The sequence below is a fragment of the Theropithecus gelada genome, chromosome 8, assembly GCF_003255815.1.
Source record: "Theropithecus gelada isolate Dixy chromosome 8, Tgel_1.0, whole genome shotgun sequence".
In the NCBI taxonomy this organism is placed as follows: Eukaryota; Metazoa; Chordata; class Mammalia; order Primates; family Cercopithecidae; genus Theropithecus; species Theropithecus gelada.
Window position 1 is genome coordinate 40,440,433 of NC_037676.1, and position 7,626 is coordinate 40,448,058.

Genomic DNA, 7,626 nt, shown 5'->3' on the forward strand with positions numbered 1-7,626 from the left:
GGATGGGAAGTGGCAAGCCTCAAATGTGAACATGGCAGTGGGAATGGAGAGACAGCAGAGTTTCAGAGATAGTATAGAGATATATAGACAAGGATCCAATGACTAACTGATGGTGACTGATTAGACAGGGAGCCAGGTACTAATTTAGTAAGTACAGAAAGGAGGGCAGGCAGAGGAAAAAGAGAATTAGCTGAAGTTTGGGATTGCAGACTTTGAGGTCTTTCACCCCAGTATCTGTCTCCCTGAATCTCTACCCTGTATGAAATCCAAGATAATTTACAGTGCCCTCATTCAGCATCATCTATTGACAAAGAGATAAATACATGTGGATTGCTACTTAGCAAAGAGACCCTAGTAATTTTTTTTTAAGAGACAAAGTCTCATTCTGTTGTGCAGGCTGGAGTGCAGTGGTTCAATCCCAGCTCACTGCAGTCTGTAACTCCTGGGCTCAAGTGATTTCTTGCCTCAGCCTCCCAAGTAGCTGGGGCTACATGCTTGCACCACCACACCTGGCTAATATTTTAATTTTTTGTAGAGAAGAGCGTCTTGCTATGTTGCCTAGGCTGGTCTCCAACTCCTGGCCTCAAGGATCCTCCCACCTTGGCCTCCCAAAGTGGGCTACCAAGGTAGGTGTGAGCTACCAAGTCCAGCCCTAGTAAATTTTTTAATTTTCAACTTTTCATTTTGAAATAATTACATCAAAAGTTGTATTAAAAAGTCTTATATAGCTTTCATTTTGCTTCCTCAAATGTCACCCTCTTACAGAACTAGAGTAAGAAGTAACTATGGCCGGAACAGTGGCCTCACACCTGTAATCCCAGCACTTTGGGAGGCCAAGGTGGGTGGATCACCTGAGGTCAGGAGTTCGAGACCAGCCTGGCCAATATGGCGAAACCCCGTCTCCACTAAAAATACAAAAAATTAGCCAAGGGTGGTGGCTAATCCCAGTACTCGGGAGGCTGAGGCAGGAGAATTGCTGGAACCTAGGAGGCAGAAGTTGCAGTGAGCCAAGATCTCACCATTGCACTCCAGCCTGGGCGACAACAGCAAAACTCCATCTCAAAAAAAAAAAAAAAAAAAAAGTATAATTATCAATCATGCTATTAATTAGTTGTATGACTATCAATTTACTATTAATTATGTGATCAATAATTGTATTCTTAATTGATCATATGAGTGATATATAATGTTAACTAATCCAGAGGCAACCCAGTACTTTAGATTTTTTTCAAGGCAATAATCATTTGCAGAAATTCATAATAGTGATGATACATAGTATGCACTCAGTAAATACTGGTGAAATAATGAACAAATGAAAAGAAATGCTAGAAGCAAAAGCAAACTAACATCTGAGAGTTACAGCACCAGAAGCTGAGTGAGGAATTTTACCTGGCTCATCTCGTTTTATCTTCATTACAACCTGTGAGACAAGCAATTACTTACTTCTGATTTCATACAAGGAACTTAAACGTATAGCAATTTTGTCCATTAAAACATGCTAGATGGATTGAAAAAAACTAAAAGGAAGAAAAAATCTCAAGGGATAGGTACAGCTTACAGACCGACTACCAGGAAGGACTAATCTCATTCCCAGAAGCGTGGGATGAAGGACCTGTTTTCCACATGGACACTTCTCACCTGGCAGGATATATGACATACCAGAGAACACCTGGGTTCTCACAACTGCAAATCCAGCCGCCCCTCCACAATCCCATTAAATCCTGAAGCCATTGGTTCTGACTGTCTGCTCACTTCTGAGAGGACCCTTTTCTGTTGTAGCAGAACCATGCCAGGAAAACCGCTGAATGGGACAAGTTTGTGGTCAGGACTCCCACCTCCTGTCTTGCTTACCACGTTCTCCCCTGCCTACCTACCAGTTAGAGATCATCACACAAAAGACCACCGGGCTTCAGATGAGCCCCTTCTTCCTCCGCCTGGTCCAGGCTCAGGTGGCCTTTGTTTGGTTCTCCATAGCCCTGCCTGGTGACTGGCTACTGAGGGCCAGTGGAGAGATGTGCCTTCTCTGCAGATTAGACACAATATGGGGCTCACTTCTTGTCCTGGATTATCGTTAACCAAGTTGTGAGTGTGTGATGACATCCTAGATAAGTACCCACTCCCGCCTACTCAGACCCTTTCCCAGGCACCCTGTGCCTTTAGACAGGCTGTGAGGACAGGCCCTCCAGACTTCTGGAAAAAAAACTCAGTCTAGGCTAAGACATTCATGAAAATAAACATGCCTCGGGTAAGAAATGTACATTTTATCAATTGTGGCTTCCTGGTTAAGATGTTTGAGGTCAAAGAAGCAAATATAATAGTACAGATGTGTTTTAGCAGTAGGAGAACCTTGGGCCATTCCTTCAGTTACACAGTGATTTTTTTAACCTCTATTACTCAGTGACCCTGCCTGTTACTTACTTTCATATCAATGGCTTAAATGATGGAGTAGAAACTCTGCTGGTTAAATTAGGCAAGGAACAAATTAGACTGATTTTCAAAGGTAATATGGACTTTAACAAGAATATTTATATCTTACATTTGTGAAAATAAGTAATTCAAAATCTAAGCTATTGGAACTGAATTATTTTGAACCTTTAAAGGATGTAACTATGGGGCCTGAGTCACAAGATAGGCAGCTGTAGCTTAGGCAGCTGTAACCTTTGTTTCTCTGAGTATAGATTAGCCTTATTCCTTACCTACATTAGTTTGTAAAATGTTATAAATGACTAAAGGGCACCAGGGAAGATCCTTTTTTCTTCACACTGATCTTCATTATAAATTACCTCTTACCGACACAAAAAAATCCTTCAAAAAGTCAATGAATCCAGGAGCTGGTTTTCTGAAAAGATCAACAAAATTGATACACCGCTGGGAAGACTAATAAAGAAGAAAAGAGAGAAGAATCAAATAGATGCAATAAAAAATGATAAAGGGGATATCACCACCAATCCCACAAAAATACGAAATACTATCAGAGAATACTATAAACACCTCTACACAAATAAACTAGAAAATCTAGAAGAAATGGATAAATTTCTGGACACATACACCCTCCCAAGACAAAACCAGGAAGAAGTTGAATCTCTGAATAGACCAATAACAGGCTCTGAAATTGAAGCAATAATTAATAACCCACCAACCAAAAAAAGTCCAGAACCAGATGGATTCACAGCCGAATTCTACCAGAGGCACAAAGAGGAGCTGGTACCATTCCTTCTGAAACTATTCCAATCAATAGAAAAAGAGGGAATCCTCCCTAACTCATTTTATGAAGCCAGCATCATCCTGATACCAAAGCCTGGCAGAGACACACACACAAAAAGAGAATTTTAGACCAATATCCTTGATGAACATCAATGCAAAATCTTCAATAAAATACTGGCAAACAGAATCCAGCAGCACATCAAAAAGCTTACCCACCACGATCAAGTTGGCTTCATCCCTGGGATGCAAGGCTGGTTCAACATACGCAAATCAATAAATGCAATCCATCATACAAACAGAACCAAAGGCAAAAACCACATGATTATCTCAATAGATACAGAAAAGGCCTTCAACAAAATTCAACAGCCCTTCATGCTAAAAACTCTCAATAAACTAGGTATTGGTGGGACGTATCTCAAAATAGTAACAGCTATTTATGAAAAACCCACAGCCAATATCATACTGAATGGGCAAAAACTGGAAGCATTCCCTTTGAAAACTGGCACAAGACAGGGACGCCCTCTCTCACCACTCCTATTCAACATAGTGTTGGAAGTTCTGGCTAGGGCAATCAGGCAGGAGAAAGAAATAAAGGGTATTCAATTAGGAAAAGAGGAAGTAGAATTGTCCCTGTTTGCAGATGACAAGGTTGTATATTTAGAAAACCCCATCATCTCAGCCCAAAATCTCCTTAAGCTGATAAGCAACTTCCGCAAAGTCTCAGGATACAAAATCAATGTGCAAAAATCACAAGCATTCCTCTATACCAATAACAGACAAACAGAGAGCCAAATCATGAGTGAATTCCCATTCACAATTGCTTCCAAGAGAATAAAATACCTAGGAATCCAACTTACAAGGGATGTGAAGGACCTCTTCAAGGAGAACTACAAACCACTGCTCAACGAAATAAACGAGGACACAAACAAATGGAAGAACATTCCATGCTCATGGATAGGAAGAATCAAGATCGTGAAAATGGCCATACTGCCCAAGGTAATTTATAGATTCAATGCCATCCCCATCAAGCTACCAAAGACTTTCTTCACAGAATTGGAAAAAATTGATTTAAAGTTCATATGGAACCAAAAAAGAGCTCACATTGCCAAGACAATCCAAAGCCAAAAGAACAAAGCTGGAGGCATCATGCTACCTGACTTCAAACTATACTACAAGGCTACAGTAACCAAAACAGCATGGTACTGGTACCAAAACAGAGATATAGACCAATGAAACAGAAGAGAGCCCTCAGAAATAATACCACACATCTATAACCATCTGATCTTTGACAAAGCTGACAAAAACAAGAAATGGGGAAAGGATTCCCTATTGAACAAATGGTGCTGGGAAAACTGGCTAGCCATATGTTGAAAGCTGAAACTGGATTCCTTCCTTACATCTTATACAAAAATTAATTCAAGATGGATTAAAGACTTAAATGTTAGACCTAAAACCATAAAAACCCTAGAAGAAAACCTAGGCAATACCATTCAGGACATAGGCATGGGCAAGGACTTCATGACTAAAACACCAAAAGCAATGGCAATAGAAGCCAAAATTGACAAATGGGATCTAATTAAACTAAAGAGCTTCTGCATAGCAAAAGAAACTACCATCAGAGTGAATAGGCAACCTACGGAATGGAGGAAAATTTTTGTAATCTACCCGTCTGACAAAGGGCAATATCCAGAATCTACAAAGAACTTCAACAAATTTACAAGAAAAAATCGAACAACCCCATCAAAAAGTGGGCAAAGGATATGAACAATGAACAGACACTTCTCAAAAGAAGACATTTATGCAGCCAACAGACACATGAAAAAATGCTCATCATCACTGGCCATCAGAGAACTGCAAATCAAAACCACAATGAGATACCATCTCACATCAGTTAGAATGGCAATCATTAAAAAGTCAGGAAACAACAGGTGCTGCAGAGGATGTGGAGAAATAGGAACACTTTTACACTGTTGGTGGCACTGTAAACTAGTTCAACCATTCTGGAAGACAGTGTGGCAATTCCTCAAGGATCTAGAAGTAGAAACACCATTTGACCCAGCCATCCCATTACTGGGTATATACCCAAAGGATTATAAATCATGCTGCTCTAAAGACACATGCACATGTATGTTTATTATGGCACTATTCACAATAGCAAAGACTTGGAACCAACCCAAATGTCCATCAGTGACAGATTGGATTAAGAAAATGTGGCAGATATACACCATGGAATCCATGCAGCCATAAAAAAGGATGAGTTCACGTCCTTTGTAGGGACATGGATGAAGCTAGAATCCATCATTCTGAGCAAACTATCGCAAGAAAAGAAAACCAAACGCCACATGTTCTCATTCATAGGTGGGAATTGAACAATAAGAACACTTGGACACAAGGTGGGGAACATCACACACCAGGGCCTGTTGTGGGTTTGGGGATGGGGGAGGGATAGCACTAGGACATACACCTAATGTAAATGATGAGTTAATGGGTGCTGCACACCAACATGGCACATGCATACATATGTAACAAACCTGCATGTTGTACACATGTACCCTAGAACTTAAAGTATAATAAAAAAGAAAAAGTCAAATAAATAAATTACCTCTTACCTCTTTCACACAAAGACTTTATCATATTTTCTTAAGATAGAATGTGAAATATGTTCCTTTAAACTGGAGAGTAAATGAAAACAAGCCATATAGAAAACAAACTAATCAAATTGTTATAATTCATAAACCAGCCTTGTATAGAAAATGTTATGATCCTACTAAATTTATTTGTTTTCTGTCTATATAAGCAAGAACTTAACTTTTTTTTTTTTTTTTTTTTTTTTTTTTGAGACGGAGTCTCGCTCTGTCACCCAGGCTGGAGTGCAGTGGCCGGATCTCAGCTCACTGCAAGCTCCATCTCCCGGGTTTACGCCATTCTCCTGCCTCAGCCTCCGGAGTAGCTGGGACTACAGGCGCCCGCCACCTCGCCCGGCTAGTTTTTTGTATTTTTTAGTAGAGACGGGGTTTCATCGTGTTAGCCAGGATGGTCTCGATCTCCTGACCTCATGATCCACCCGCCTCGGCCTCCCAAAGTGCTGGGATTACAGGCTTGAGCCACCGCGCCCGGCCAGAACTTAACTTTTAACTTCAGAACACTCGCTCCATTTCTCTGGAGTCTGGTTTTCCCAGGTGGCTATTCCCAACTTTTCACTTGAATACACTCTTAAAACTGGATTCTAAAATCCTTTCCATTATTTCAGGTTGACATATCAAAGGATGAAAAACATACTACAAACAATATGGAAACCACTTGGTTCAGCACCACTCAGCCATAAAAGGTGTGATGGGTACAGAGGTTGAGTTGAACACGGAGTGCTTTCTGCAAAGCAGAATTCAATAACATTTGTGAATGGATAGTGTGGAAAGCAGAGAGGCTTCTAAAACATACTAAGCAGGGTTCTGAGTCTACAGCCACAAATGTGCCCTTCTCAAAACAACATCCTCTACACACCCATCTTCTCTTTTGTCTTTTTTGGGATCCTTTACTCCAGTCGTTCCTCATCTTGATTCTCTTCTAGCCTCAAGTTGTCCAACTCATTCCCTCTATAAATGTATCTCCAGGAACAAATGTCAGAAGGACAGGAATTTTGCTCTTTCAAAAGGAAAGATCAAAGTATGCATCCCTTTTTCAACAACGCTATCCCACAGTGGGTGGAGGGGATTTTACAGACAACCTCATTTCCCATTTTTCCAATGCCCTAGAATGCGTATTACTATAAAGCAACCATAGAAATTAATCCTTTGCGTTAGTGAGTATTTGTCCTTTACGGGAAAATAAGACATAACATGCAGTGCACATGGAAGAACCCACAGGGGGAGTTGTGAAGTTTCCATCCCTAGAGGTCATAAAGATAGTTGAAATGATGCCCTATTCTAAGAAGGCCACCTGGGCCAGATGTTTGCCAAGCCCCTCCAACTCAAGGGAGGTACAATTTCAAGGAGGAAGTCTTTTTCTTTTTTCTTTATTTTCTTTCTTTCTTTTTTTTTTTTTTTTTTTTGAGACGGAGTTTCACTCTTGTTGCCCAGGCTAGAGTGCAGTGGCGCAATCTCGGCTCACTGCAACCTCTGCCTTCTGGTTTCAAGTGATTCTCCTGTCTCAGCCTCCCAAGTAGCTGGGATTACAGGGGCATTCCACTACCCCTGGCTAATTTTTGTATTTTTAGTAGAGATGAGGTTTCACCATGTTAGCCAGGCTGGTCTCGAACCCCTGACCTCGTGATCCACCTGCCTCGGCCTCCCAAAGTGCTGGGATTATAGGTGTGAGCCACCGCACCTGGCCTGTTTTTCTTTTCACTTTTGTCAAAACTGCCATCAAATCAGGTTTCACAGAAGATATGGACAGTTAATCATCTATCCCAGATAATGATGGTGT